The 6,134-nt window shown below is 36.7% G+C and overlaps 1 protein-coding gene across 2 annotated transcripts in view; it reads left to right on the top strand.

Annotated features, from left to right (window-relative positions):
- The window catches only part of LOC106869286 (dentin sialophosphoprotein), a 234,144-nt gene that overhangs the window by 184,702 nt on the left and 43,308 nt on the right, over positions 1-6,134 (top strand). The gene's annotated exons all lie outside the window — the stretch shown is intronic.

Raw genomic sequence — 6,134 nt, forward strand, 5'->3', positions numbered from 1 at the left:
GTTGTTTTTTTCTTACATTCTCCCATATATATATATATATATATATATATATATATATATTTCAGTGTGTGTGCTCATATTTCCTTGTCTTGGCATCACAGGATACTTGTAAATTAATGTCACTATCATACAAGCAGTGAGTCATTCGTTTCCAATATTCCATGCAAACATGTCTGGCCATGGGGAAATATAACCACTGCTTGGAAGTGGGTTAGGGTTGGCAACAAGAAGGGCAGCCGGCTGTAGAAAAAAAACCCTGCTGCAACAAATTCTGACTGACTCATGCAAGCATGGAAAAGTGGACATTAAATGATGGTGGTGGTACATGTGTGTATACAATATTCTACTTCCTGTATCCAGTATTTAAGTTTCGCCTCAATCTGTTTATAAGTTTAAAAGGCTGTAATGCTTTTATGTAGCTACTTGTATACGTCTAAGTGTGGGCACATGTGCTGAAACCTGTTGCTGACCATGTGTAAGTGTGTGCATGCGTGAGTGCATGCACATACATGCGTGCGAACTGAGCTTGTCTATAACAAGCGCATCTGTGTACGTGCGTATATGCACTTGAAGGTCTGCATATTTATGTAATTGGTACTTAACACTCATCCAATACTCGCATTAGTCTGCACACAAACACACACACACGTTAATATTTGTTTAATCTTAGTAGATTGCATGTTATTAAGACCTTCTTGGATGAGACCATCCGTTTACTGTCTATCAGTGAACTCCACACACACACACACACCTTGCATTTGTCTTTCTTCTCGTATGATGGCCACAATAATGAAATTCAGTAGATTCTCTTCCTTCTCTTCTACTTTCACATGTGAAGAGTTTTTTTTTTTTTTTTTTTTTTGTAATTCGAAGACGAGGATGGGTGGGTGGAGGTTGTTATTATTATTGTTAAGAAAATGAAAAAAAACTAATGAAGTAGATAAATGATAATTTAGATAACGTCCTTGATAGAATGACCCTTGTCTACATAGCTAAGCCTTGAGACTTGCAAAGCAAGGCCTGGCAATTAGCTTGCTGGCAACATATCAATTATATCATTAAATGACATTTTTTTGTGACAGGTATACTAGCATTATTTGCACTCGATCTACTTTCTCCTTTGCTTCCCCCCCCTCTCTCTCTCTCTCTTTCCAGTAGTTAGCCTCACAGCATCTGGAGTGTGATCTTGAACTTTAAAACCTGCCCTGCAGTGGTTGTGTGTGTGTGTGTGTGTGTGTGTGTGTGTGTGTGTGTGTGTGTGTTTGTTTATCAGCTGAGATGAAGGCATATTTAGCTTTTGCGGTAGCGTGAAGGAAGTGAGTGAAAGAGCAGTGTTCAGTGTCTTTTGTTTCACACACACACATTCACACTTAATAGTTCATTAGGTAAATATCTTCATAATGCCAGCCAGCCTATCAACAAAGCCAGCTGTTGATTGGTTGGTTAGTTTGCTGGTTGTTTGGTTGGCCAGTTAGTCAATCAGTGAAGTTGTTCACTCTCCCTCTCTCCCTCTCTGTCTCTCTCTCTCTCTCCCTCTCTCTCTCTGTCTCTCTCTCTCTCTAACATACACACTATATGACCTACAACTTATGGGAGCGACTGGTTTGCAGAGTTTTACAGTTGATAGGAACTTTCTCAGTTTATGAAAGCAGAAATTTACATTGTACTCACAACCCGTTACCAGCACGGAAAACGAATTTTAAATGATGATAGGAATAATAATCAAGACATTATTCACAACTACATTCGGAAAGAAATTTCATGGATAAAGACTAAATTCTTTAGAACTTAGCTTCATTTGTTAAAATACATGTTGTTATAGTTATGGACTGGCAGAATCATTTGAGCAACAGATAAGATACTTAGAGGTGTTTTTTGGTGGGGGAGGGGAGGGTCTACATTCTGAATATGAACTCCACTGAGGTCCATTTCGCCATCTTGCCCATGGGTCAGCGGAATCGGTAGAACATCAGACAAAATATGCCATGTAGTATTTAGTTGCTTCCCTTGGTATCCTGGCAACAAATCCTGCTGCTACCACCTGGATATCATATATGTATGTATGTTTGTGTATATGCATGTGTGTATATATATATGTATATAAGCATTAAGCCCAATATACAGAGATAAAAAAACTATGATTGAGTACAACATACCAAGATAAAAATATATTTGTGTTGAGGTGCTCTGTGTTTCTTTCAATTAATTTTAGATATAACAAAGAAATTAGCAAAATAACTTAGTTATCATTCAGCTAGTGTTCGGAACGTAAATTGTGACAAAGGTTTTGGTGGAAGATTTTCATTCAGAACTTTTGAAAACCAGACGTTACAGAGCCAGAGGTGGTTTCAGACGGGTTGGCATCATTGGTATTAAGCAATGATGCATCATTCATATTGAGTATCTCAGTTACTGTAGGCAAAATTATGATTGATCCATAATACTATGTATCAGCTATTGACAATTTAAGAGTCAACATTCGAGTCTGAAATGACAGGGAGACTTAGGAAGTTGAAATTTGTTTTGTGATGTTATAATTCACCAGACCATACCAGCTGTATTGTTATCACACCCATTCTTCAAAATCAGAATCCAGACCTAGCACTGAAATTTTTCATCTCTCCTCAGTTCAAAAGAAGTTTAAATGGCTGTTGTTGTGGAAGCACTGCACAAATTAATGAAGCGTTTGGAAAATGTCATTGCAGAAAAATATTTAGAAAAAAATTTTTGCATTTTTGCATTTTTTGGTGTAAATGAGCAGAGATTGAGCAGTGAAAGGTGTAACCAACACTGGAAACTATATATCAACATTTTTTTCTTCTTTTTACTTTTAAAAGCTGAAATATCTTCATTCTCTATATTTTTTCCTTTATTTTTTTCACGAGGTTTCGTTTTGGTACAAGCTTTTTAGACACCTTTGTGTGTTGTGTGTAAGAAATAGTATGATTAAACACAACAAGACTGATAGAATAAGTCCTGGGATCAATTCATTCGACTAAACCTCTCAATGTGGTACTCCGGCATGGCCACAGTCCAGTGACTGAAACAAATAAAAGATGAAAGCAATACCAAGAATTTCATTAAAATATTTTTGTTGTTTGCTTTTTAATAAATGTATTTAAATGGACACCTAAAACACCACAGGTCATCACATATTGCTTGGACATTAACCATTGCGTGTCTCTTCAAATTCATTTAAAAGTGAAACTAACATTAGTTCAGTCAGTGTTCTCGCGGGAATCTAAAACATTGATTTAATTGATTAGTGAGTGCAGTTGAATATTGATTTTAAAATATGTATTTTTACAGTGCAATTGGAACATGTATTGTTGGTTGAATCTGCTTAAACTGCTTTTCTATCGTTATTACTACCTTGGCCTTCGGTACATGGTGGCGGATGGTCGAATATTAATATTAGAATATTAATATTTAGTTTGGCTTTTTATGTTCCGAGTTCAACTGCTGCCACAGTCGACTTTGCCTTTCATTCTTCCAGGGTCGAGAAAATGAATACTGGTTGAGTATTGTGAGTTGATGCATATCACATGCACAAGCTGTTGCAACCAGCTGATCAATAAAGTGCAGTTGCTGAATGACATACTCAAACGCAGGCATACAGGTCCTTGTATTTGAACAGACGCACATTATAAATGCACCATTGGCATTATGTTATCTACAAAAATAAATAATACTTTCAGTATTACATCCACACAATCATTACCTCTGTCCTTTGACCTGTCCAACATGGAACATCTATGGAAGTCCTACCAGGAACATCCACTCTGTTGGTATTGCTCTCAGGGCCATTGAGGCCCACAAGCACCACACCACAACATGGACTAGAACTTGTGGTGGATATAGGTGGGTTGCTTTGCAGTATTTGAACGTATTTATTTTCTCCTGCTGTATATTAACTGGAACAGCTCAAGCAAAGCTGACTGGGGTTAGTCAGTAATGACTTCTGTGGTTTACATAAAAAAAAACATTTAATTAACTACTTGCTTAATGTTTTTTTTTCTTTTTTTTTCCTAATGAAGGAAATTACCATTTTAATTTTGTTCAATAGAAGCAAACAGCTACATTTCAAAACATATGGCCACTATGTTTTAAAAACAGGAATAAAATAAAATTCCCTACATGGAGCCTATCCAAACACTTATTATTATTGCTTCTGATGTTTTATTGTCATTTGGCCAATGCTTATCCTCAGGTGGCTGACACAAATAATTTTATTTGGATGACCTCCATAAATACAGTTTATTTACCAATGCAGACTAACACAGCCACATACAGAAAATTCACACTGCATCTTGTTAATTGTGCATTCACAATCAGTTTGTACATGGTTTTATGTTTTTATTTATTGTTCCGGTGAGTGAGAGTGGTAGGAATGGCCTAACATAATCAGGCCTACTCCCAGCTTGCACTTATAGGCCACAGAATACAGCTGGGAAAAGGGGTACCACCTGCCCTTGGTTATCAGGATAATGGTGTTTCTTAATTGACCCGAAGTGACAGTCCCTTTAACAGGACATCTCATTTCATACTTTAAAATATATCTGTTTTCCATCCCTATTATTATTTCATAATTGGTTCTAGGCCAGAGAACACAACTGGAAGAAGGGGAACCACTTGTCCTTGGTAATCAGGATAATGTTGATTCTATGGGGTGCCTTCATTGATTCTAAGCAGCAGTCCCCTTAACAGGACATCTCGTTCCATAGCTTAAAATGTCTTTGTTCTTGATCCCTATTTTCATTCATAATTAGTTCTATGTAAAACCTCGATTGTTTTTTTTTAAGTTGCCCCTATAATGACCCCCATCATCAGTTATCTTTGTGGTAAATGAAAGAAATGGCTGTGTGAGTATATGTCTTTATCTGTAATGTTTATTTGTTCTGTTTGTCATGGCATTTAAACATATTTAAATAATATTATGAACGTCTATAAATTTATACATCAGACTAGAAATAAGGAAACTTATAAATTTATGAAAAATGGAAGTTGTATAGGTCCTGCTATGATATGTTGATTGACGGAATCATTAGGGGATCAGAGAAAATGTCTCGTAGTATTTAGGGTCATAATGTTTGAGTTTAAAATCTATCCAAGCCAGTTAATTCTTCCAGGTCAATTTATTTGATAACCAGTTGATCTAGCAAGCGGTGCCTCATATCAGCGAGTGGGAGCCGGTGCGTATTGATGCCGTTGTGAGGTAGGCCCTGAAACGGTGTGTGCGCATCCTCTTCCGATGACCCGATACACTTGCTGGCTTCTGGTATGCAGAGCTTTCAACTAGTAGCACTTGCATGTGCAAGTTGTTTGCAAAGCATCACAAATACCAGTCAACTGCTGGGGGGGGGGGGGCTAAGGTAATCAACTAATTATCATTATTATCATTAAGGTGGCAAGCCAGAGTTCAAATTCTGCTGAGGTTGATTTTGTCTTTCATCCTTTCGGGGTCGATAAAATAAGTACCAGTACCATGGGTCGATATAATCAACTAGTCCCATCCCCCAAAAATTTCAGGCCTTGTGCCTTTAGTAGAAAGAATTATTGTTACTACTACTACTACTACTACTACTACTACTACTACTACTCTACATTTTTGGAATTGACATGCTCTGGTTTATAATGAGGAAGGGAAATTTAATTCTTATTCAATGCTAATGTTACAAGAGAGAAAAGGAAGATGAAAAAACAAATGTCAAAACTACCTAAAAGGATCACCTACCCCCGACGCCCCACCCTACTTGTTCCAAGTTGTTTGCACCAACCTTTGACTTCTGCTGACATAGCATTAAATCTCTCTCTCTCTCTCTCTCTCTCTCTCTCTACTGGCAGCATACCCGTTTCTCCTCTTCTTCATCTTTGTTTTTTTTTTCTTTCGTTTCATAAAATCACCATGTTTTAGCAAATTATTAAGAATTATATATATGTGTGTGTTGCAAATTCTCTGATCTGTTTGTTTTTTTTAGCATTAATGGGTTAATAAACAAATAAATAAATACACACACACATAATATATATTAATTTTTATTGGTATATAAAAGTCGTTCAATGAATCAAATTGTATCTTCTCTTCCCCCCCCCTTTTTTTTGTTGGTGATGTTTTTAGTATTAGTAGCTTGATG

The sequence above is a fragment of the Octopus bimaculoides genome, chromosome 20 (genome assembly GCF_001194135.2).
Source record: "Octopus bimaculoides isolate UCB-OBI-ISO-001 chromosome 20, ASM119413v2, whole genome shotgun sequence".
In the NCBI taxonomy this organism is placed as follows: Eukaryota; Metazoa; Mollusca; class Cephalopoda; order Octopoda; family Octopodidae; genus Octopus; species Octopus bimaculoides.